The sequence below is a fragment of the Balaenoptera ricei genome, chromosome X (assembly GCF_028023285.1).
Source record: "Balaenoptera ricei isolate mBalRic1 chromosome X, mBalRic1.hap2, whole genome shotgun sequence".
NCBI lineage: Eukaryota > Metazoa > Chordata > Mammalia > Artiodactyla > Balaenopteridae > Balaenoptera > Balaenoptera ricei.
This window is the reverse complement of record NC_082660.1, coordinates 29,235,520-29,261,538: the sequence shown is the minus strand read 5'-3', so window position 1 is coordinate 29,261,538 and position 26,019 is coordinate 29,235,520. Positions and strand designations below refer to the sequence as shown.

The window sequence follows — 26,019 nt, the reverse complement described above, 5'->3', positions numbered from 1 at the left end:
ATGTACTTGCCATGAGCCAAAAGAATTGTTCAAGAGTAAAAAATGGAAGCAGCTTGAGGCCCGTCAACTAGACAGGCTTTTTTTTTTCCCATGTGAAATTAAATGCATTAATATTTAAAATCCTATCGAATATACTTATATGAGCATATGTCTAAGTATTCTACATGAGCTTTTGACAATGAGGCAAGTATTTGAATAATTTGTCTCCCCCAATACGTAAACCATTAAAGGACACAATCACCTATTAAGTGCCAGGCTCTATGATATGCCCTGGAGAGTATGGCAGTTAAACCCAACCCAAATCCTACCTTATAGGAACTTATACGATAAGGCACAAATAAATAGTTACAATGCCATGGGAAAACGGCACATCGCACCAAAGAATAACTGATGAGAGCATTATGAAAATTCTTAGTTTGGAAAATGTATTGGAAGATTTTCAGATTGCATTAAGATGCTTAGTTAATAAACTATCAAAACTATCATATGACTTGAATAGATGATCGATTTTCAAAATTTTTAGGATACTGTATTATAAAACACATTAAACATTCAGACAGTATTTTGATGATTCAGAAAGAATTACAGGATGTTGCATCGCCTCAGAATAACTTATATATATATTAATTAAACCTGTAAAATAGACATGCAGAAGTCTTGACTGTTCCAAGTTAGAAGTCAGAAGCGTTGTCTCCAGGTTGTTTAGGCCGAGTTGGTTAGAGATGGTATAGCTGAGCTAGTTTGTGTAATGCAGTGACTCTTAAAGGGAGAGGCGATTTTCCCGACTCCAGGAGACATTTGGCAATGTCTGGAGGTACTTTTACTTGTCATAGCTGAACTCTAGAAGGTAAAGGCCAGGTATGCTGCTAAATATCCTACAATGCACAGGATAGCCCTCCACTGCACTGCAAAGAATTATCTAGTCCAAAATGTCAGTAGTGCTGGGTCGAAAAACCCTGGTCTAATGTAGTGTTTACTCACCATTCCTGAACTTCTACCCTCTTTCATAGTAATCTCAAATGCCCAAGAAATTCAAAACTCATTTAGTCATTTTTACATGCTGTAAGATAATGAAGTGGTTTTAATTATTTAGTGTATTTAATTTATTATATCATAAAACATTGAAAATATAAATATTGTTTAATTATTCAAGCTTTATCATAGTTTATATTAGTATATTATTTAAGATGTCATAACATTCATTTAATATACTTTATAATAGTATTCTTTATATAAGACAAATGTTTTACTCTTTTCATTTTAACAAAGGTTTTTAACTCTACACAAGAAAAAGTATAAATTAGCAATCATTATATTTTTAAATTACATGCTTGGTTTGGGGACCAAATACACATGCCAATGTAGACTAAAATTTAACTGTTACATAAAGTCAAAGAAAAAACTGCTTTTATGACCAGATATTTGGAATTCTTGCCTTTTTTTCCCACTAAAAATTAGCTGATTTTTTTCTTTTGGTCTCTAAACAATAAGAGAGACTCAAGCTGACATTTTCAAGCATATCTTGCAAATTACATTTTGAGCAATGGTTGAGCACAGTTTCACTCTGATATTTTTATTTAATTGGTAGCTGGTAAAGAGTTGGAGAGGGACCCAGTCTGTCTAGCTAGAATCTTCCAGTTGGGATACACAAAAACAGAGGTTCTCAAAGTTTGCTGCACATTAGATTTATCTGAGCAGCTTTTAAGGTGCCCAGGCTGTTGACTTCAGCCGTGTTGTCAGGAAGCTCACGCTCTAGTTGGGGAGAGAGGGGGGAAAGTTAATAAGAGAAGTGTGTATAAGACATATGATATAGCAGAGTATGAAGGTGGATAACTGTCCAGTGGGATCAGGCAAGGCTTCTTAGAGGAGGTAACATGTGAGTTGGGTTTTAAAGGCTGAGTGGAAATTCAGTGGTTGAAATAAACTCCTTAAGAGGAATTATTTCAATAGAACTGGTCTTAAGACCAGAAATAAATGGTGTACAAAATCAATACCATCTGTCAATTTACTTGGTCTACTTTGCTCTTACCTTCAGGAAAAAAGAAATCAGAAATATAGTAAAAAATTTGAATCTATTTTTCTATATCTTAAATGAGTTATTTCAAGGAAGAAATTTAATATAATAAAAGAGAATTCCCCCCACCCCCCGTGGGAAAATGTTATTTATAATTTGCTTGTGTTTAATTATTTTTTGCCAAAAATATATTATGTATAAAATTGATGATTAAAAATTTGGATTTCTTTATTGGCGATGTCAGTTATTTTATAAGATATTAATCATAAAATGCTCTTCCTGCTGACTTTAACAAACTTAAATGAATAAAATACAAAAGGAATTTTTATCATATTATACGATAGTGGATTTATTGAACTAAAACAGAACAGTGGTCAATGAAAAATAAGTTCTTAATTCCAAATGCCCTGACCAGAGGCTCTCTCTCTGATTGTGCCATCAAATCAGAGAAAATTGTCTAATAAATTGTTGACTTGTAAAATGAAAACTATAATATCTATGGGGCCATCCTTGTTCCCTTCATTTTTCTAAAGCAGTTTTGTCCAAAAGAAATATAATGTGAACTACATATGTCATTTAAAATTTTCTGGTAGCTACACTAAAAAAGTAAACATAAAGAGGTGAAATTAATTTTTAATACTATTTTATATAACCCAGTATACCTAAAACATTATCATTTTAACATGTAATCATTATAAAAGTTAATAATGAGATATTCTCTTTTTTTCCACATTAATTATTTAAAATCTGGTTTGTTTTACTCTTACAGCACATCTCAGTTTGGACTAGCTGTATTTCAAGTGCTCGGTAGCCATATGTGGCCAGTGGTTACCATATTACAAAGTACAGTTCTAGAGATCCCCATTAATCCAAAAGGAAAAGAACTTCTAGTCTTTCACGGCTAAGTAATTCTTCACTGCTAACCTTGGGAACATTTCCAAAGGTAGTCTCCAGATTTTAAATATTCTATCTTAACATCTCTGAGGGCTTCAGTTTAGTGCCATAGTATTCGTAAAGAATGTCAGACATTCTTTTTTTACAGAATATCCTGAAAGAGCAATTAGAAGTTTATGATGCACATAATGCAAAATACAGGTCATTTTCCAAGCCTGTTTCAGAAGCGCAAAAACTGTAGTCATTTATCACTTCTGAGAATACTGTCTTGAGTATGTCTTTGTTTGAGAATTGGTGATATTGTGAGAACTTTGTGATAAGAGAACAGTCTTTAAGGACAAGATTAAGAACAAGATACCGGACTAAAATTGATAACTAAAATGAAAGACTTTTTAAAAATGGAAATCTGATTTAGATCATCCATAGGGGTACATTAGGGAAACACTAGTCTGAAAATAAATCCCACGTTTGTTAAGTTACTGAAAGTTACTTGACTCCTAGCGACTTAATAAGAAACGTCCCTTGTGGCTGGAGTAGGTCTTGATTTTCAGGTAAACCTATCTACCTTTGCAAAGCCACTGGGACCTTTTTGCATTGGAAGAATCATTTAGAGCCATTCAAAGTAAAATTAAAGTATCAACACTTTGGAAAAGAGCTAATAATGAGCAATCAGACACCTGACCTCAAGATTACTTGTGAATTGTGAATCAGCAAAATAAACTCGATTCTTCTTTTGCGAAGTGTGTATCAGTTATCAGGTGTCTTCTAATTCATAAGTAGTCTTTTTTTCCCCTAAAGTTAGTTTATAAGTCAGATGTTTGGGATTTGAAATAAATTTTCCACAGGGGGAAATATAAATAATAATTTCCTAAACTATCTAATTTAACTTCTAATCTGCCTGTATGCATTACTTAACTGTCATTTATAATAGTTTTTCCCCCAAGTGTTCACTTCCCACTAGAATAATGAAAGTGGAGTATTATTACATGGTACATGATTTGATACTTTTACAGATTTTAATAGTTAAGTATTTATTTAATGTGTTTTAGAAAATGTAGCTGCTACCGTAAACAGTTGACTTTAAGGTATCATTGTTTAGAATGAGACTAAGTAAAACAAAATGGGTCAATGCAAGTCAACTTACAGAAAAATGTCAGGTAAATAAGTGGACAAACATGGCAGTAGTTCTGAAGCTGATTTGTGAAACTGATTACAGTTGTTTCACTCATGGTAAATGCCTTCCGAGTTTCAATTAAGAATGCCAGGAACTTATTTCTCTCCCGTATGCCCATTACCTCCTTCCTTCTCACTCCCAGTTCCTTCTCCCTCTGACGCCGATCCCCTTTCCTTTTCTGATTTAACAGGAATAGGAACTCCAGAAAGGTGGGAAGATGGCAGGAAGGAAATGGGATGAGATAGGTCTTGGAATGATAAAAATAGCTCAGCCTCGAGGGTTAGAGAAGTCTTCCATGATATCTAAACTGAGACCTTAAAGAGGGGTTTCTCAGGTGGGGGTAAGGCAGCGTGAGGAGCATTCTAAACTGGACAACATACTGTGCACAACTCTGAAATCATGGGAAAGGAATTTTGAGACGATTGCAGCTTGAGAAAACCGGAGTTTGGATTGAGAGAGATGAAGCTGGAAAGTTAGCAAAGGTCAGAAAGGATTTTTTATTTCTTGAGAAACAGTGGTAAACAACTTAAGTTTGTTTCTTTGTTTGTTAAGCAGAGGAGTGACTTTATCTAGAATGAAAATTGGTTTGAGGTGGGAGGGTGTATGGTCAGACCACTCAAGATGGCTGTTCTCTTGCTCTCTGTACCTCCCCTGCCCGACCAGTGCCTGCTTCACCTACACCCTACTCACAGAACTCACCTTCCTACCTACTCGCCCCAGGCCCCAGCTGGTGATTGTTTTCATCAAAGGGGCGGTGAGGGGCGTGCCCCTCTGCTGGTTTCCCTGGTAACGAATGAGCCCACCTGATGTCAATTCCCCTCTAACTGGTAATCTCCCCTTCCGCGGGGGAGAGAAGCCTGCCGCCATGTCCTGCCCGCCGTCCGCTACACACGCTGGGGTGTCGCTCCAGGACCGTGCTTCAGACAGGTCAGCTCCCCCATCTGCTAAACCACTGACGTCTCTGTTGCTGACTCCGGGCTCTTTCTTCGGTCTCGAAGCTGGGCAAACACAGGCCTTGTAGTCCTGCGGGGTGCAGCGCAACAGAGGAGCATGAATTCTAAGGCAAAAATATCCTTCACTCGAGTATTAATGAAATCCAGACAGGACACAGTGGTGTGTAAGTGGTAGATACGAATTGATTCCAGAGTTGGTTTGTTGTTGTTGTTGTTGTTGAAGCTAGACTTTGCCATATTTAATGATGGATTAGTGTTGTACCCAGGATTTAATTTATAGAGGTGACTGAGTGACAACAAAAGAAGTTTTATTATTCACAGTTCCCAAAGAAGGGAACATACAACACAATGCAGGTCTACAAGGGGAAGTACCAGAGTAGTTCAGGAGGCAGAAGAAGCAAAGGAGAAAGCATGGTTTCTCTTGTATTGTGGTTTCGCTGAGAAGGAATGGGTGAGGCAGGGTAGGCAAGTTTAGTATTGGATGGCTTGAATAATTTCAGCAGGCTCTATGATATAGGGGTGGTCTCTACTTGTCCGGTACTTGGCCCTGGAAATATTGGCTTGGTGTGTGAAAGTGAGCTAAAGGAGGTGGGTGGGGATATGGGCTTTGCCCTGGTTGGTTTGCATATAGAAGGCAGCCTCACCGGGGAGTCGTTTGCTTCTCTTGGAATTAGCTAGGCCTGGGAGGGGCAGTCTCTCCTTGGCCAGCGAGGCCCCCAAGATGTCAAAGGGTCATAAAATATAGAAAATTCTAAAACATGACTGATAAAGGGATAGATGTTATATATAATTTAGGACTGGTTCTCAACATTAGCTCCATTTGAATCACTTGGAAGACTTGTTGACATGCAGATGACTGAGTCTCACCCTCCAAGTTTCTGATTCTAGAGGTCTGGGAAGGGCACAGAGAATTTTTTTTTAACATCTTTATTGGAATATAATGCTTTACAATGGTGTGTTAGTTTCTGCTTTATAACAAAGTGAATCAGCTCTACATATATATATATATCCCCATGTCTCCTCCCTCTTGCGTCTCCCTCCCACCCTCCCTATCCCACCCCTCTAGGTGGTCACAAAGCGCCGAGCTGATCTCCCTGTGCTATGCGGCTGCTTCCCACTAGCTATCTAGTTTATGTTTGGTAGTGTATATGGGGCACAGAGAATTTGCTTTTCTAAAAAGTTCTCTTGCTGCTGCTGCAGCTGGCGAAAGACCACACTTGAAGAACACTGATTAAGATATGTACAGTTTGGGGAGTATCTCAAAGGAACATAATTTCAGGGAATATTCTTGGGCAATTGGCTACGTGGCTCTGAAATTCAGGGTAGAATATTAAGCTAGAAATAAAGACTTGGGGGATCATCTGCACCAAAATGATAACTGAAATTTTGGGAGTATATGGGGGGAGGTCTGTGTATATAGAAAAGTAGAAAACCCCAAGCCTCACTGACCCTTGAATGTAGAGGAGTGAGAAGAGTCCACAGAGGAGACCCAGAAAACTTCAGAAGGGCCTTAGGAAGCTGAGGAGGGAAGGCACTCACTACTAAAATGAGAGGCACTTGTGAATGGTTTGACTGATGTTACCAGCATGCATTAACTGCTCCATAATCATTTCTCTTAATTATAGTTCTAAATACATGTTTTAATAAACAACTAATCAACTGAGTTTTTAAAATAAAAAAAAGTTAAATGTGTTAATTATAATTTAAAATAGTCACCTTAGGTTATGGAAATATTCCTGGGATTCTGTTGCCATTTAAACTGTTTTGGTACTCTTCGGGCGTTGGGGGTGGATTATTTTCACTGCTGCGATTTCTTCTTTTTTTAATGTCCTCAGAGGTACCAAATTTTTATATTTTGAAGGTGGGTTTGATTTTTTTTTGTCAGTCTTAAAAGCCTCTAATAGTTTATAAAATAAAGAAATGATAAACCTAGATGCAATCAGTTTTTAAAATAAAAAGAAGTAGATACCTACGAAAATTTCTTATGTTATTGGAAACTGTCTTTGAAGACAGTTTCAAAAGAGGAGTTTAATTCCTAAGGTGTAACATTACTCACTACATTAATAGACAGCATTCATTTGAAGGAATATGTTCTTGGTCAATTTGTTTTCAAAGTCTTCTTACCTGATAGTCATAGATGCATGTACAGATATAAATTTCTCAGAATGGCTCTGAGAAATATCTTGACTTAAACTTCCTTGATTCTGAGATTCATGATACGTGGGTACTGTATGGTGACAATTTCCCTGAACTAGTCTGCTATCAAGAATGTAGACAGGAATAGTCAGGGGAAGATTTTCAGAGGGTAACATTTTCATGTAAAGTTATTTTCCTCATGTTGGAAATCAGTTTACTAAATGCAAGGTGTTGCCTTCTCTTTATAAGAAGCCTTTCATAGTAATATAAATGCATATGGCAGTTGTGTCAGAAATGAATTGCCTCTCAAACTAGCACATACAAAGAAGAATTCTGAGATTTGGCATATACATAGCTTTTAAAAATGTACTGTTTCAAATATGATATGCTGTTTCAGGTTCTCTTCAGTCATTTTCAGTGACTTTTTAACTTTTTATTCCTTTGTATATGTATTTTATCTAATCCATGTCCTGAGATTCCTTTAGCTCTGGAATTCTACCTTTTTTGATGAACAGAAAACTTGGTTTTATTTATTCCCCTGACATAGTTGTGTTTCAGATATATCAGTTATAGGCTATAGTAAATCCATTATTTTAGAGTAAACTTGAACATGCATCAAAACTACTTGAGGACTTGTTAAAACACAGATTGAAACGTCCCCTTCCCAGAAATTTTCTTTATTGACTTTTGCCACTGAAGACATTTAAGTGGAGAAACAGAAAAAGGTATAACCAGTTAGGTTTGGGTGGAGCCTGAGAACTTCTACAAATTCCCAGGGAATGCTATTGTTGCTGGTGGAGAGCCACACTTGGCAAACCACTAATTAAAATATCATTTTAAAATTTAGGCCAGCAAAGTCTCCTACCTAATGAGACTCAAGTTATTTTGGTTTAATTTGGTCAGTAGTTTCTTGTAGGCTAAATTAGCACCAGCAGAGCTGAGGTGCAATGTGTATTCCTAGCAGTCGTAAGGGATACTTTGGAAATAGCTGAGATTGGTTTTGGAGGTGGGGTGAGTAGGGAGAAAGAAATTTTTTTTTAAACCAAACATTAAGTTATTCACTGGGTGAGGAAAGAGACAGGGAGTAACTAGAAATTTCTTAGACTGGTTCAGCAAGGCAGGTCCCTTAGAGTCACAAGGAGAGACATACAAATGCCTTACAAGGGGTGATTGCCTCAAATGGCACACAGGAGACTTTAAGGATTCATGACCACCCCTTCAGACCTGATTTATGCCATTCTTCGTTCATGCTACTTCTTTTTTTATAAATTTATTTATTTATTAATTTTTGGCGGTGTTGGGTCTTTGTTGCTGCTTGCGGGCTTTCTCTAGTTGCGGTGAGCGGGGGCTACTCTTTATTGTGGTGCGTGGGCTTCTCATTGTGGTGGCTTCTCTTGTTGCGGGGCATGGGCTCTAGGTGCACGGGCTTCAGTAGCTGTGGCTCAAAGGCTCTAGAGCGCAGGCTCAGTAGTCGTGGTGCACGGGCTTAGTTGCTCCGCGGCATGTAGGATCTTCCCAGACCAGGGCTGGAACCCTTGTTTCCTGCATTGGCAGGTGGATTCTTAACCACTGTGCCACCAGGGAAGCCCCATGCTACTTCTATTTGAGTATCTATACTCTCCCAGCCCTGTGCTTGGCTGACAGGGGTCTTGTCCTCTGCAGTTTACATTCTCATTGGGAAAAGAGCTGATAAATTGTGATTTATGTTTGTTTTTAAAAAATCACTCTGGCTGCTGTGAGGATAATAAGATATGGAGGGTGCAGGAGTATAGTTGATGCCCTATTCTGCATTCCATCCCCTCAGAGCTTTGTTCTGTCGGAGAGCCCCTTCTTTCATAACTTTTGAGTCACCTTCCTTCTGATCCTTTGCTGTCAGTTTACCCTTTGCTACCCTTCATCTTAATAAACAAACACACACACTTAATCAACCTCACCCCCACTCCTCTCCCACCCCCTTCCAGTCTTACTTCTCTCTCCTTCATTTCATGGCCAATCTTTGTGAAAGAGTTGCACAACTGGCTAACTCCCCTTCTGTGCCCACTATTCACTTTTCAATCCACATTATCAGGCTGTTACTTCTGTATGCCAGGCAAACTGCTTTCATTAAGAAAACCAATGGGGATGGGATGTCCCATCCCTTGCCAAATTCCCTGACTCAACTGCTCTGTGTAATTTTTACCTTCTTTAGTTCCTTGACATCCTTTTACCCAGGTTTTCAAATCTGACCTATCTGCCAGTCTCTCTACCAGGTGATTTAGCCTCTGCCTCTTCCATAAGTATGAATGCTCCCCAGATCCCATCCTCAGCCCTTCTTCACTTTCCATCCCACATCCCTTCCACGATCTCATCTTCATCCATTTAGCGCCTATAAGCAGATGACTCACAAATCATTATCTGCTTCCTGTATCTTTCTCTTGACCATTCCATATTTATTTCTGCAACTTCTCAATGAATTTTTATGTTTAGGCCACAGGACTGATAAGCACAGGTAGGATGTACTGGCTAGTGTCTGCTCTGATTGGTTGGGCTTTTGCTGTAGCAGATATTAAATATTTTGAGCCTTACCCCCGTCCACAGTCATTTCAAAATTAGCATATCCCAAACTGAAATTCCCAACAAATCTGGACATTTGCTTCTATTCCCTATTCTAGAAAATGGCACCACTGTTTACCCAATTTTCTAAGCCAGAAGCCTTTGGGTCCAGGCAGACTTCTCTCTTTTGTATACACTTCTACACTGACATGAAATATTACTAATTCTACCTCCTAAAGACTGTCTTAAAACAGACTTTTCTCTTTGTCCCTCATTTCAGGTCATTATCACTGTGGAGTCAAGCACATGTCTGATTCAAATCCTGTAGCCTCAGGCAAATTTCTTAATCTCTTCTAGCCTCAGTTTCCTCATAAAATTTCTACTTCTTTGGCTCTCTGAAAGATTAAATGAGATTATTCACTTGTCGATTTTTGCTTTTGTTACCTGTGCTTTTAGTGTCATATACATGAAATCATTGCCAAACCAGTGTCATGAAGCTTTTCCCCGTGTTTTCTTCTAGGAGTTTTACGGTTTCAGGTGTTACATTTACCTCTTTAATCCATTTCAAATTGCTTTTTTTGTGTAGTGTTAGATAAGTGTCCAGTTTCATTCTTTTGCATGTGGTTATCCAGTTTTCCCATCACCAATTATTAAAGACACTATCCTTTTCCCATTGTGTGTTCTTGGCACCCTTGTGGCAGATTGATATGGATTTATTTCTGGACTCTCTGTTCCATTGACCTATATGTCTGTCTTTATGCCAGTGTCATGCCATACTGTTTTAATTACTGTAGCTTTGTAATATATTTTGAAATCAGGACATGAGATGCCTCCAACTTTATTCACCTTTTTCAAGATTTTTTTTTTTAACTCTTCAGGGCATTTTGTGGTTTCATATGAATTTTAGATTTTTTTTCAACTGTTGTAAAAAAAAATGCCACTGGGATTTTGATAGAGATTACATTGAATCTGTAGATTGCTTTGGGCAGTATGGACATCTTAACAATATCAAGTCTTCCAGTCCAGGAACATGGCATTTTTTTCATTTGTTTGTGTATTCTTTAATTTCTTTCATTAACGTTTTGTTGTTTTCAATGTACAGGACCTTCACTTCCTCAGTTAAGTTATGCCTAAGTGTTTTATCCTTTTGGTGGCTTTCATAAATGGAAATGTTTTCCAAATTTCCGTTTTAGATAGTTTGTTATTAGTGTATAGAAATGCAACTGATTTTTGTGTGTTGATTTTGTATCCTACAGTTTTACTGAGATTACCACATAGAGAGTCAGATACATAAAATGCAGTCAGTAAAGAATAGTCAGTATGATTGTTGTTGATGATGTTACTGCTATTAGTTTCACCTAGAAAACTGCAGTAGTCTCTTAACTGGTCTTCCTGCATCTAGTTTCAGTTCCTCAGCCAGTCATCTTTTAACATGAAGGCTGACCCTGTTCCCTCCATATCCATGTTTAAAATTCTTCTGTACCTTTAAGATAAACTCACACATTCTTGGAGTAGCATTCAAGGTCATTCATGATCTAGTTTCTCCCAGGCCCCATTTCCTTGACTCCCCATGAGGGAGATATATAGCCAGAAAATCAAAGACACTACTCACCTTATATCTCCATACTTCTGTCTGCTGGGAGGACCTTCCACCTAATCTCACCACCTCAGCCCAAATAATTCTTCAAAATAATCTCAAACTCCAGAATAGACTTCTTGTCCACAGAGGATCCCAAATCTCTCAATCAGTAAGTCATACAGGAAAAGCATGCCTCCCAAAGCTGTTGTTTAAATATTTCAAAGTTAAATGGTTAATAATCATATTTACAGAAGAGGACGTGGCCAAAAAATGGTGGCACTTGTATAAAAAATACGAAAGGATATAAGATTTTCAACTCAGTATTCATTTTTCTAACATTGTAATATAAAAATGTTTAATCATACCCCAGAATTGAAAGAATTTTTACAGTGAGCATCTGTATAGCCACCACCTATATTTTGTGATTAACATTTTACTATTCTTGCTTTATAGCATATCCATCCATCTATCCATCCCTCTTTATATGATTAATTTTTAATTTTCTGAATAAGTTGTCTTTTAAAAATAATAGGTGTTTCTACCATGGTAGAGCAAAATAAAATTGTTATTGTTAAAACAATATAAATTGTAGTGCTTTCTAATTCAATCCATTAAAGAGTTCATTAAAAATAGTACCAGAGAGTATAAAACATGTTTTCTTAATACTCCAATGTACATGATTAGATGTAGACCATTAAAAAGAATTGTTATAATTAAGGGGTCTGGGTTTGCCAATATAGAAAAAGCCTAAAGTTTTCTATTCCAGTGGAATGTTTTGTGAGGATGAGTTTTTCTCTATCTTTATAAAATTTGACTTTGATCTATATTTTGTTAAGGCACCATGGGTTAAGCTACACTATGACATGTGCTAAATAGACATGGCAGTTTTGAAATTGGATTATTTTATTTCCTTTTACATTAAATCCCCATAATAATTTATTGATTAATTTGTATATATTACCATTTTAAAGAAAATTCTCAGAATGGCAGGTGAGAATAAAACAAATCAACATGGCAAGCCCCCTTCAAGCCAACCAACATGTAGTCAATTTGTCCTTTTAAATTAGTAAAGCACAGCTTTCCACAAAGTCACAGCATGACTTTATATGCTGCAGCAGTATTCTTAAAATAATGGAGAATACAACATCTTCCATATAAAATGTTTTTTTCTATGTTTTCATGACACTTAGTACACTGCAATGACCATATTATTTCAGTTCCAGAATTAGTAGCACACCATTGTGAATGGTTCAGTTCAAATTGTGATTACTCACTCAACAACATTCTTGAGGGTTTAGAACGTGAAAAGCATTACATTAGGCAGAAGATCACAAACGCAGATGATCTGTGAGGATTTCCTCAATCAGCAGAGAAATATAAGGTGTGAAAGAGAGAGGGAAGGAGAAAGCAGAAATAATGTAAGCTTGTCACCTTCCCTTCTTAGGAAAGCTTGCCCTTTATTTTGAAATTATGTCCTTCTGGCTTTATTAGTTGTTAAAATGCCCCTTCCTTTACAATATGATGGTAACTGATATGCTGGGGTTTGTTAATAGTTTACCTGGCAAAATTATCATTTGGCAGCTGTATTCGTTATCTATTGCCACAATAAAGCTGCATAACAGACCACCCAAAAGTCAGTAGCTTAAAACAATAAGTATTAATGTATTTTTAAAAAATTTTTATTGAAGTGTAGTTGATTTACAATATCGTGTTAGTTTCAGGTGTACAGCACAGTGATTCAGTTATTTTATATATATATATATGTGTGTGTGTGTATATATATATATATATATATATATATATATATATGCCTTTTCAGATTCTTTTCCCTTATAGGTTATTACAAAATATTGAGTTTAGTTTCCTGTGCTATACAGTAGGTCCTTGTTTGCTATCTATTTTATATACAGGAGTATGTATATGTTAATCCCAACCTCCTAATTTATCCCTCCCCCGACTCCCCTTTCCCCTTTGGTAACCATAAATTTGTTTTCTATTTCTGTGAGTCTCTTTCTGTTTTGTAAATAAGTTCATTTGTTTCATTTTTTTTAGACTCCACAGATAAGCAGCATCATTTGATAATTTGTCTTTCTCTGTCTGGCTTACTTCACTTACCACAGATCAGCTCCCTATCACTAGTGTTAGGCAACTCGCATTTGGGGAAACACAGATCTAGGTGGCCTAAAGGAGCAGGAGGTTGTACAAAAATGAGAATTTCTCAGAGAAAGAGGCATTTAGTCATTGGGTAAAACTCTGGACAAAGGTAGAAGAGAAAGGCAAATGATCCAATATGGCTCTGGCATACTATTTGCATTTGTATCAAGCAGTTTGAAGTTTGCTAATCTTGTCATGTCTTAATGCTGTTAGGTTGTACTTCTCCCTGGCTGAAATGTTCACCAGGACTCACCTGTCTTCTGGTTTAAGCTTAGGTATATCACACTCCTTCTTGGAAAAATCTTCTGTGCCCAGTTCTCCCCCAGCTAAGATTCACACTCACTCCTTTCTGTAAAAAAGCCCAAACTTCTTTGCAGTCATTTCCTCAGTCATTTTGATATCATGATAAACAGATAAGGTGACTCATGTCTGGGGGCTCCAACCTGCCCCCAGTCCTAGTTCCCTGAGGGGAACCATATCGTGAGATACCTGTAACTCAGTCACATGTGTTTTGGCACATCCATTGGGAAGTCCTGCTTCAGAGAATTTATCAACTGTGAATTTCTTGAAGGCAGTGATTTTATCCTATTATTCCTTCTCTTCATAATTCATAATAAGATACATGGCAGGTGTCAATAATTGTTGTTTGAAATAAAATTAAATGAATAGCAAATGACTTGTCCAAGGTCAAACATTTACATGGCTTTATTTCCCTTCCCTTTGCTACCCTGTGGTGCCCGTTGTATCTACTGATAGGCTACATCTCTAGGCCAGATCCATTGTAGTTTCTGAATTAATCTTAGTGTCTCTGACAGCACAACAGAAATCTAAGTTTGCTGTCTGGTGGGATTTGTACTTAAAATTCTGTCACTTACAGACTTGGTAGTCAACATGTTAGGAATAAACCTGGAAATGGTTTGAAAGTGCCAGCATTCCTGATCTCCTGATTTCTTTTCTTCCTCTCCTCCACTGGCCTCCCTATTGTTTTAGTTATTTGGATACTATTAAACCCTTGGAAAATTTTCTTACATCTGTTCTCTAGAAGCTGTCACAAGTGAGTGGAGGCAGGATGGCACTGGGCTGTAGTGGAAAGAACATAAAACTAAGAGTTAGAAGCCTTGAGTTCCAGTAAAAGCTCTGTAGTGGGACTTAGGGCAAGTCTCTTAACTTCTCTCAGCTCCAATCGGCTCATCTATGAAATAAGATTAATGCTACCTATCTTGAATATACTTCAAGGTCATTTTGAGGTTCATATGCATTCCCCCCCATATAGACTATAAACCTTAGATGCATACAGATAACCTATAATGTTCTATAGTAACTTTTATATTTCCAGGAGTTTTAAAATCAATGACCAGCGTTGATCCAATCTAACATAATGATAATGTGTTAAGTGCTAATATGTGTGGGAGTCTCTCTGCTTATTGATGTTAATGGAAGTGTGTATAGTTTACTTAAAGTAGGACAGAACTGTAATATTAATAAGTAGTCAATATACGTTTTTAGCAGATTTATTTTTTCTGTATAAAAATAATTTTGGTTCCAAAGTAGGTATACAACTTTAATTTTGAGTAATTTACACATGAAATTTATGACAACATCAAAAGATCTTCTTTTAAATATAAGTTCTCTAACAATTGAAACTAATCTGTCTTTTGGGAGAGGGAAACCATGTGGTTGGAAAGTTCATTGGTATCATGGAACTAAAACAGTGGCTTTTGAAACCTCTCAGTTTCATTTTTATTTGTTTTATAAACGTATTGTGATATTTCTGGGTATATATGAAGCATACTGATAAAAAATTAAAAAGTAACGTATTTTGTAAACCCCTCACTTAACCATTATTCTCTTTTCCAGCCACATAGAAACCTTTCCTCTTTTTCCCTAGGTTGATTTCCTTTCTTTAACCTTTTCAGTTCTAAGCCCAGAAAAATTGCTGTGGTTCTCTGAGAGACCACACAAAATAAGTATTGTCCAATGCTAACACTTTGAAATATGATATTGTAATTATCTACCAAGTGAACATTAATCACTACTAGATTAGAATGGAATTACCTGTTATATTCACATTAATAGCAAATGAGCTTTCTCTGATTGATGTTGTTATAATGAATACAAAAGGAATTAATAATGATCTGGCACTCACCAAAAGTGGCATAGTCATTAAGGGCATACCATCAAAAGGCAAGTGATACTTTACAATAAGCGAGTATTAATTAAAGTAAAATCACAATGAACTCCTATTGAATTACTTATATCCATATTACTAAGATATCAGACTATTGAGATTAATGTAATTGAAGTATATTTTATAAAAATTAATAATTAACCATTTAGGAAAGCACAGAGTTTTGTGTTAGTTAATTGGTCAGAATATTCTTATAATTTTGCTATATCGAATATTTTTAGAACAATTTAGAATGATACTAAAATAGCTATAAAACATGTTTGTCTAATATGAGAGTTAGCATTTAAACTAGATTAAAATAATTGTCTTAAAGAGAGTACATGTAAAAACTGGCAAAATCTAAATGAGGTCTGTATTTGAGCTAATAGCATTGTACCAGTGTCAATTTCCTGGCTTCGTAATGTACTATGGTTAAGATATTACCATTGGGAGAACCTGGATGAAGGGTACATGGGGACTGTCTGTACTATATTTGCACTTTCTTGTGACTCTTAAACCATTTCAAAGTAAAAGTTATTTTTAATAAAACTAAATATATATTTTAAGAAAATGTTTTCTCTATAACCAGTGGTTAATTGCTCAGTCTAAAAGAATATGTAGACGTGGTTGGGAACTGCTAAATCAATTACATTTCTGATCTGGACTTAAGAGATGACTCTTGAATTAGTAAGTGAATAGGTGTGCCAACATATGTTATGGAATATATAAATATATAAGATAAGATGATAGAAGCTAATTATTTATTGGCACGTCGCAATGGGTCCATTTAACACTTTGTAGAAAGCTACTGTAATTATAAAAATGAACACAGCCAAACAGCCAAGTAAATTAACTGAAGTTTAAACGTGTACTTGAAATTTGAAAGGCCTTACAATGAGCTTTGCATTCATTTTCACATGAGGCAGACACATTTTGTTTTGATTTTAGTGTTTCACATTATATGGTACAGTATCAAAGAAAAACTCTACAATATGCACTTGATATCCTGATGTGCCCTCCCTTCCAAAACGGTGGCACCACAGTGAATACAGCCTTCAGAGTTAATAACATTTAAGAACAGACCCAGCAGTTGTACCAGCATGATTTAGCTCCTGCTGTGACGATTATTATTTTTATTTTATTAATTTTACAATTAAATTGCAGAGTTAAACTCAGCCATATTTCAAGCTGTGGATTTTTTCAACTATCTCAATACTTCATAGATAACTTCAAACGTTCATTAACAGTGAAAACAGACAGCCTGGATATTATTTCTGTAGCACTAATTTTGTGTGAGAAAAGAACCAAAAAAACCCTAAATCTCATAGAAGTTCCATAAACTAGTTTTGTTATATATCTAAAGAATAAAATAGATTAAAAGAGCAGAACATATTTTAAAAGGAGCTGCATCAAGAGCCAAATCCACTACATTGTCATCAAGAAGTTACTGAAGCACCATGTGTGTATAGCACCACCAGGCATTTGAAAGGAGGGGGCAGATAGAAAATTTCTCTAGCCCTTGGGAATCTTTCATTTTAATAGTGTAAATTTAGCAACTGTAGATCGACTTGTTAACATATATCTTATTTATCTTGATGCTGAATGTATATGTTGTGATTGTGTAGGAACTATGAAATATGCCACACCTCATTTCAACAGGGAATTCCTATAGAGAAGTTGACATTTGTAAAAGATTCAGAGAAATGCACCTTTGCTAATAAAATCATAGTTTTCTTTTGTCCCCTGGAAATGAATTGGAGTTAATTTTATTTCTGTTATGGCCAAATATGTTGTGCGATTTGCTAAAGACTGAAAAGAGGAGAGAGGTTAAATAGAAGACTGTAAGTTAACAGACCACTTTATGATTAAAAGAAGAAAAACGTACAGTTGCTAAATTCCCCAAGAAGCCATTCCCCTTTGGCTTGGTGCATCTCACCTTAGTGGTTAAGTCAACTACTGGCCATCTGGGCACCTTTTCTGGCTCTGCTCCCATGTAGCTGGGTATTCACAGAAAAATAACCTAGCTTTGCAGAACATGAGATTCCTTGCTGATAGACTTAGGATTTCTGAGTTCCCTTTTAGGTCCACATTTCTATGTTTCACTCAAAGACCATCCTTTGCACTAGAATTGTCCTGCATTGGAGCATAGTGATGAAAGTGTAATTCTATGTCTGGACACTGGTTATGCTACTGTCAGAAAATCACAGTGTAATCTTCCTATAAGCCTCTTAACTTCTCTAGGCCTAGTTTCTAAAATGGGGATAGGAATAAAGGTTAATATTGTGAAGATTAAATGAGATAACTTATATAAAACACTCAGCACAGTTCCCTGCATATTTTGAAGGCTTTGTATGTGTCAGTGGCTTTATTTTATTATTATCATCATTATTGTTAATAATAATGAGCCCTGGTTGTTAGGAGAGTTGATTCTGTTCTCTGGTCTCATAGTCAAAATGGGTTGAAAGGACTTTTATCTCTTATTTCTGGTGGTGCATTGTAAATATGTACAGTAATGTGCCTCATTTGTTTATGGTCTTTTATAGCTTACAAAGCGCTCTTTTATGTTATCTTACTAAAATTTCCAAAGTGAGTGTTAAAAAGCCAGAATTTACAAGAGTACAACTCAGAGAAGAAGTAAATATTTTGCTCAGTGGCTTTTTCGGTTTAGCTGACTGAAATCTTGTCATGTCTCATATCATCTGTCTTTTAATGAAAAGGACACTAGCCAGAGTACAACCTTGTATGTACATATTCAGCCTGAGAAAGATCCAGAGGTACAAAAATGGGATAATCCAGATTCTCCAGTGGAAGTTAGCATATATAGTAAAATTTCCAGGAGGTCCATAAGCAGTATATTAAAATATTAGCTTGAAGCATATATTGCCAATATTTGAATGTTTTAGACAAAATTAGCAGGATATTTTTTGCAAGTTTCAACCTAATAGTTAAAAGAAATTTATGTAACTTAAAGTTACAAATTATTTCCAAATATTTTGCTGCAAAAAGTAATGAGGAAAATAAATATTGCTAGTAAATTACACCTGGGAAATTCAAGATCATAAAAAAATTCTAACGCAAATATAGAGTAGTACTTATTGCATCCTCCAGTGGCCAAATTTATGTTTTTAAATTAAAAAAATCTTTTTTGTCCAGTGACCAAATTTAAATGATCGTAAATGCCACCCCCTCCATCACTTCACCCATTTGGCAGTTGTCCAAATGTCTCATTAACATATTTTTCTTTTCATGGATCACTTACAGGGATTTCTGGTTAGAAATGGTGGATTCCGAAACTTCACTAAAATGAGAATAGGGCAATTAAAATGATGTTTACCTACAAGGAGAAAGAATATGAGAATAGAAACAGTAAAATGTGAGAGATGACAGATTTTTTTAGTATATAGAGGGAATGGGGAAATTAGCATCTCTGGGAAAACTAAATACCAAGTACCTAGAACTTAGAAAATCCTAGCAATTGAAGGCTCCAGCTAGTACAGAAGGCAGGGATGAGCACAGAGCTGAAAGTGTGTCTAAGAAGCAATTAGATCCCCAAGCCTCTCAGCCCTCTCCATGGAATCAAAATTAGTGCCTCTTCCCTGCCCAACCAGGAGACTGGAGGTTTGTTCTCCAGAGAAATTACATTAGAACAGCTCAACACCTGGGGACATCAGGTAGAGAAGAAGGCAGGAGAGAGTTTCCACAATGAAAATAGAATTAAAAGAAACTAAATATACTGAATAAGATCACCCATTTTCCCCAAGGTTCAGGTTCTGATTAGCTCCAGGAGTACCACCAGCAAATATGTACTCCCAGACAGGGGGTTAGATGTTTTTCTCCAGAGAAACTCAGTGGCTTAGAGAAAAGACCTATTGATCCTCTTATTTGGGGATATCTGCCCATGCTCACAGGATGAAATTCACCTGTCAACAAGCCCTATAAACAAAGCTTATGATTAATTTTAGTGCCTATATCCTAAATATGAATAGGAAACAAAGGACCACATGACATTTGAGGAAATGAGTCCAAAATACATAAACAGAGGAAAAGAAAGAACTCCTGAAAAAATAGATACCTAATATCCCTAGAGAGATAAGAGAAAACACTAGATCCTTGAAACAAAAAGAAGATTTTATTAAAAAGAAAAATTCAAAGAAAAAGGATGTGCTTCTGGAAAATAAAATTACAGTAGCCAAGATATAAAATTAAATTGAAAGTGGAAGGTAAATCTCTAAGATCACTAATAAAATAAAGACTAAGAAATGAATAATAGAAAAGAAAAGATGGTAAAATTAAAGGATCAATCTAAGAAATCGCAACATCTGTCTAAAGGAGTTCTGGGGAAAATATAGGGAAGAATTTATCAAAAAATACATATATAAGAACATTTTCCAAAAATGAAGGACATGAGTTTTAAGATTGAAAGTGTCCTTCAAGTTCCCAGCACAATTAAAAAAAAAAAAAGACTCACATCAAAACATATCATGTGACATTTCAGAATAGCAATAATATTCTAAAACCTTAACGGGGGTGGGGGGGGGGGAGATTGAATGGGTGAGTGAGAAAAAGAGAATTGACAGAGAGAAACTATCATTAATTAAGGATTGAAAATCAGAATGTCATCAGTCCTCTTAACAGCAGTATTTGAAGACAGAAGCTAAAGAATCCATGTCTTTAGATTTCTGAGGGAACACAATGTTCAATTTAGAATTAATAAAGATATAGTCAAGCATTCAGGATGTCAAAAATTTACTTTCCAAGTACCCTTCCTCAGGAAGCTATTAGAAGACAAGCTCCATGAAAATTCAAGAATTAAACAATGACGAGGAAACATGGAATCTAGGATTCAAGACAGGAGAGAGATGATGGGAGGGCCTAGGATTACAATTGTGCTGCAGGTCTAAAGAACATTCTATTTCTGACAGTATTAGAGACAAAACTTCTTATATAAACCAATAAGAAATGCTGGATGAAATATAACACATATCCATTTAAAGCTGAGCTGAGCTCAGTAGAAAGTATGCAGGAATTAATAAAAATGGAGACAAAATCTTAACTTGGTGGGTTTTGCTGATAAACAAGAAGCTCAGGTTCTAATAGCCTCCCAGGCATAGGGGGAAAAGCTAGGCTTGGTTGAATTAGAACTGAGATCCCTGTAAGAGACCAAAATCCTTAAAGAGCTATACCCTTAGTGAAAGAGCAACCTGGGAAAAAAATCTATCTACGAGCAAGAGGAGATGGCAAGGAATCTTGTCCAACTCCACCTTGGTTCTGAGTAGGGAAAATGTCTACTTGGAGAAATTTGAAAAATCAAAACTTCCTCGCACATGTTTCGTGTCTGAATTAATACTATCTTTGTGGTTCTACAAAATCTCAGATTCAGAAGTATTCTTAAGTTATTAGCACCCTGATAATCAAACACTTTCTGAAGGGACACACCTTCAACTAAGGCAATGCAGGGTTTCCATAGTTAATACCTTATCAAACATGAATTCACAGTCTAAAATTGTAAAACATGCATGGAAATGTCATGAACAAGAATCATCTGGGGGGAGGGGACTAGATTCTCCAATATTTTGAGGTAATGGAATGATCAAAATCAAAACTTAAATGAGCATGTTTAAAAAGGTGTTAAAGATATAAAAGAGTCAAAACCTTGAGAAAGCAACAAGGTACTATAAAGAAAAAGAACAGACAGATTTTTTTAAGTACCTAATTTGCCTTCTATATATTAAATATATAATCAGTGTAATAAAAAAAAAGCTGGGCATTTTAAACAGAAACTCAAGAAAAATCTGAAAAGAATTAGTGAACTGGAAGATTATCCGAAGAAATTACTTGAAACAGAATAGAGAGAGGGAGATATTAAAGAAAATTTAAGACATATGGAAGATTGCATATATCTAATGGGAATGTTGAAAGAATGAACTGGGAGGAGGCAATATTCAAATAGTTAAGGGTGAAAATTTTCCAGAGATGCTGAAAGATAAGAATCCTCAGATTTTAGAAGCCAAGGTATCCCAATTAGGATAAATTTAGAGAAAATTCCTCCTAGACACACTGTAATGAAATTGCCAAACATTAAGGACAGTGAGATCTTTAAAACACCCAGGGAAAGAAAAGATTGCTTACAAAGGAAAAATAGCAGACTTGTCAATGGTGGCAAAAAAAAAAAATGTCAAAAGAATGTAGACTCAAACATCTACATGGACTGTTATACCCTGCTGAATTAGTATTTAATAACTGGGATAAAATTGACATTAAAAAAAAAAAACAACCAGTCAAAATTTTAGCATAAGGGTAGAGGGCTCTCAGAAGAATTTTTTGATGGAGACTGGGAAATGGAAGGGAGAATGGAACAATTCAAGTAATTGCTGTGTTTGTGCACGAAAAACCACCGTTAGAGTGGCTTTAAATTCTGTAAATTTGATTGGAAAGACATACATATGTGGACATTTAAAACTAAGCAAACAAAAAAATAAGTTGTTCCAGGTGGAAAAAGTAAAAAATAAGTTATACAGAAGTAAAGTTATACAAAAAGTAAAGTTATACAAAAAAGAAAATATAGTAATGGTATAAAATATTTGACTCAACCATGGACAATATTAGTCACAATAAGGTAAACCCTAAATATCGATTTCTTAAAACTTTTTTGTTTTGAAACAGAAATTCACAGGAAGCAAGAATAATACAGAGAGGTCCCCGTACCCTTCACCCACTCCCCCCCCCAAGTGATTATATTTTACTTATAGTATACTGTCAAAATCAGGAAAGTGGTGTTGGTACTATGTCTCTGTGTGTGTGTGTGCGTGTGTGTGTTTATGCCATTGTATCACATGTAAATTTGTGTGACCACCACAGTAATCAATATACAGGACTATTTCGTCCCTACAAATATCTCCCTCAGGCTACCCATCCCCTTTGCTCCCACCATTCCCACCATCTTCCTGGAAGTCACTAATCTGCTTTCCATCTCTGTAATTTTGTCATTTTTTGAATATTATATAAAGGGAGTCATAGAGTTCATGACCTTTTGGGATTACTTTTTTGAGTAAGCATGATGCTCTTGAGATCCATCCAATTGTGTGTATCACTGTTTCATTCCTTTTTGCTGCTGACTAGTATTCCATAGAGTAGATTACCAAATTCTGTTTAAACGTTCACCTACTGAGGGACATTATGGTTGTTTCCAGGTTTTGGCTATTACAAATCATGCTGCTATGAACATATGTATATAGATTTTTGTGTGGATGTAAATTTTCATTTGTCTGGGATAAGTGCCCAGGAATAAAATTGCTGGGCCATATGGTGAATGTGTGTTTAGATTTTGAAGAAACTGCCACTTTCCAGGTGGCTCTATCGTTTTATATTTTATATTCCCACTGGCAATGAATCAGTGATTCAGTTTCTCTGCATCCTCGTCAGCATTGGTATTATCACTACATTTTTTAATTTTAGCTGTTCTAATAGTTGCGTATTGATATCTCATGATCGTCTTAATTTGTATTACACTAATGACTAGTGATGTTGAATTTTTTAAAAATTGCTTATTTACTATCCATTTATCATCTTCAGGGAACTATTTCTTTTTATTTATTTATTTATTTATTTATTTATTTATTTATTTATTTATTTATTTATTTATGGCTGTGTTGGGTCTTCGTTTCTGTGCGAGGGCTTTCTCTCGTTGTGGCAAGCGGGGGCCACTCTTCATCGCGGTGCGCTGGCCTCTCACTATCGCGGCCTCTCTTCTTGCGGAGCACAGGCTCCAGACGCGCAGGCTCAGTAATTGTGGCTCACGGGCCCAGTTGCTCCGCGGCATGTGGGATCCTCCCAGACCAGGGCTCGAACCCGTGTCCCCTGCATTGGCAGGCAGACTCTCAACCACTGCGCCACCAGGGAAGCCCCAGGGAACTATTTCTTAATATATTTTGCCCATGTGTTATTTTATTTAACTGTTGAGATTACACACACACACACACACACACACACACACGAGAAAGTAGGAATATTGGTGGGTAAAAGAGTGCTAGATCCTTATTTTCCATAATGGGAATTCAACAGATAATGACTACAATTGATAAATTAAGAAATTGGATTATAAGCATAATATTTAGGCATGTGGCTGTAAATACCAAGAAAGAATAGCTAGAAGAGTTTGGAATAAAGGAAAAGTCAGGTAGAAAGGGTGTGCTATTTTTCAATTTAAGTCTATAGTATTATTTCATGTTTTGGAACTATATGTATACATGCAATACTTAGATAACTTTTAAAAATAAATTATAAAACATATGGGTTATTATTAAATCAAATTCTAGAATCCAAAGTCAGGATCAGAAAGTAGAATTTATGTATTGATTTCTTTTTGATTGCACTGCACAACCTATAAGATTTATAGATCTAATTGTTGAGGCATTTTAGTTGCTAACAGTTATTTTATCTCCACTGTGAATATCAGACATCTCTACTTAAAAGCTTCCATCTTTTGAATCCTCTTTTCTTAGTAGCACTCCTAATAATAGAATGTATTTTCTCATACTTTCATTCTTCGAACTTTATGTGCAGGGATTGCAAGGTATTAAGACTGGAGCAGAGATATGAGTTTGTGAGTTAGGACACAACCACATCAGCACTAGACAGGCATCATTTTATCAAACCATCCCCATATAAACAGATCCTAATGAAATTTCCGGAAGTCTTCTAGAGTGTTTATATCAAATCAGGAAGCAAGAGTTAGGGGTTAGGATACTGTTAGCTAATGAAATCACTGTCTTACGATTTTTGATGAGAAAAGAATTTATTTCTATGAACCAAGGAGTATTCAGAACATATCACCACCTAATGGTACTTAAAAGAGCCATCTTATGCCTCACTCACTTCACCTAGGACCTCTAAATTGGAAGAATGTTCCCACTTGCTGAAGACTAATTGTTAAGTCATTTGAAAATTACCCATGTGCATCTTGTCTTTGTGGAGAAAGCTCAAAAAGCAGTGGAAAGCAATGGAGAGTGGGGAAATTGCAACTCTACTGGAAGTTCCCCTGGATGGTTAATGATCCAAGGAGCAGGTGCCAAGAACAGTTATGACCTTTGTGCCCACCATTGTGAAATACAGTGGAGCTTCAACAAGCATTAGCAGCAGAAACCTAAAGGGCAAAAGGATATGGATGTTGCTCAATAAACCTCTATATTTTTAGTCTGAGAACACTCTGTCTTTCTCAGTCTTAAGTCATTTGTCTTGCTATCTTTCACTCTAATTCTGTGTGATTTTTTTGCCACCTTCTCTTTCTCTGTGCAAATGTTAAGTATGAATTTCTTTTTTTTTTACCACCTTTAAATAGATATATCCTACTGAGTATATGTACATATTTGTGAATTGCTTCTTTTTCTTCTCTATTTTTCCATCTTTGTTTTTCTTAATATTTCTTTAAACCATGGTTTCTGCGTGTATGACTGTGTCGTTACTGTCCTTCCATTTTTTCTTTTCCTTTTTAAAATTTCTTTCCCATAATTTATCATAACATAGAAAAAAGTAAATTTATTATTTTTAACAAAGATAAACATATCAGTTTATGTTTTTCACTGATAAAAATTAAACTAAGTCAGTTTTTAGCTACATAGCCTTCCCTCCCGACATAGGTGTCTGTGCATTTGGGTATATATGAAAATCAATGACTATTAATAAAACAGAAATCGCCACCTCTGCAGTACTTAAGAATCCACCTGCCAATGCAGGGGACACGGGTTCGAGCCCTCGTCCTTGAAGATCCCACATGCCGTAGAGCAGCTAAGCCCATGCGCCACAACTACTGAGCCTGCGCTCTAAAGCCCGCATGACACAACTACTGAAGCCCGCACGCCTAGAGCCCGCATGACACAACTACTGAAGCCCGCACACCTAGAGCCCGTGCTCCGCAACAAGGGAAGCCACCGTGATGACAAGCCCACGCACCGCAACGAAGAGTAGCCCCCGCTCACCGCAACTAGAGAAAGCCTGTGTGCAGCAACGAAGACCCAACGCAGCCAAAAATAATAATAAATAAATAAAAGAAGAAAAAGAAATCCCCACCTCTCTTGTCAAAACAAGAAACACAGATCTTTTCCACCTGACCTCTTAAAAAAAAATATTCCGTAGAACCCATGAGACATGAAGGGACTGAATATCTATAATTTTTTAAATTAAGGGTAAGAAGTTTCTTCTGAAGAGTTTGTAATGAAGCAGGAAACATTTCTACAACAACAGATCAAAGCAAAACTATATATATATATATATATATATATATATATATATATATATATATATATATATGGTTGTGGTGACATATATATATATGGTTGTGGTGACATGAGAAATGGATTCACTACTGTTCTTTTAGCATATCTCCATAAATACTATATATTGGACATTAGCTTTAGAAAG

General features: G+C 36.1%; 1 protein-coding gene across 6 annotated transcripts in view; it reads left to right on the top strand.

Moving 5' to 3' along the window:
- The window catches only part of DMD (dystrophin), a 2,476,968-nt gene that overhangs the window by 1,988,461 nt on the left and 462,488 nt on the right, over positions 1 to 26,019 (top strand). The window lies entirely within an intron of this gene.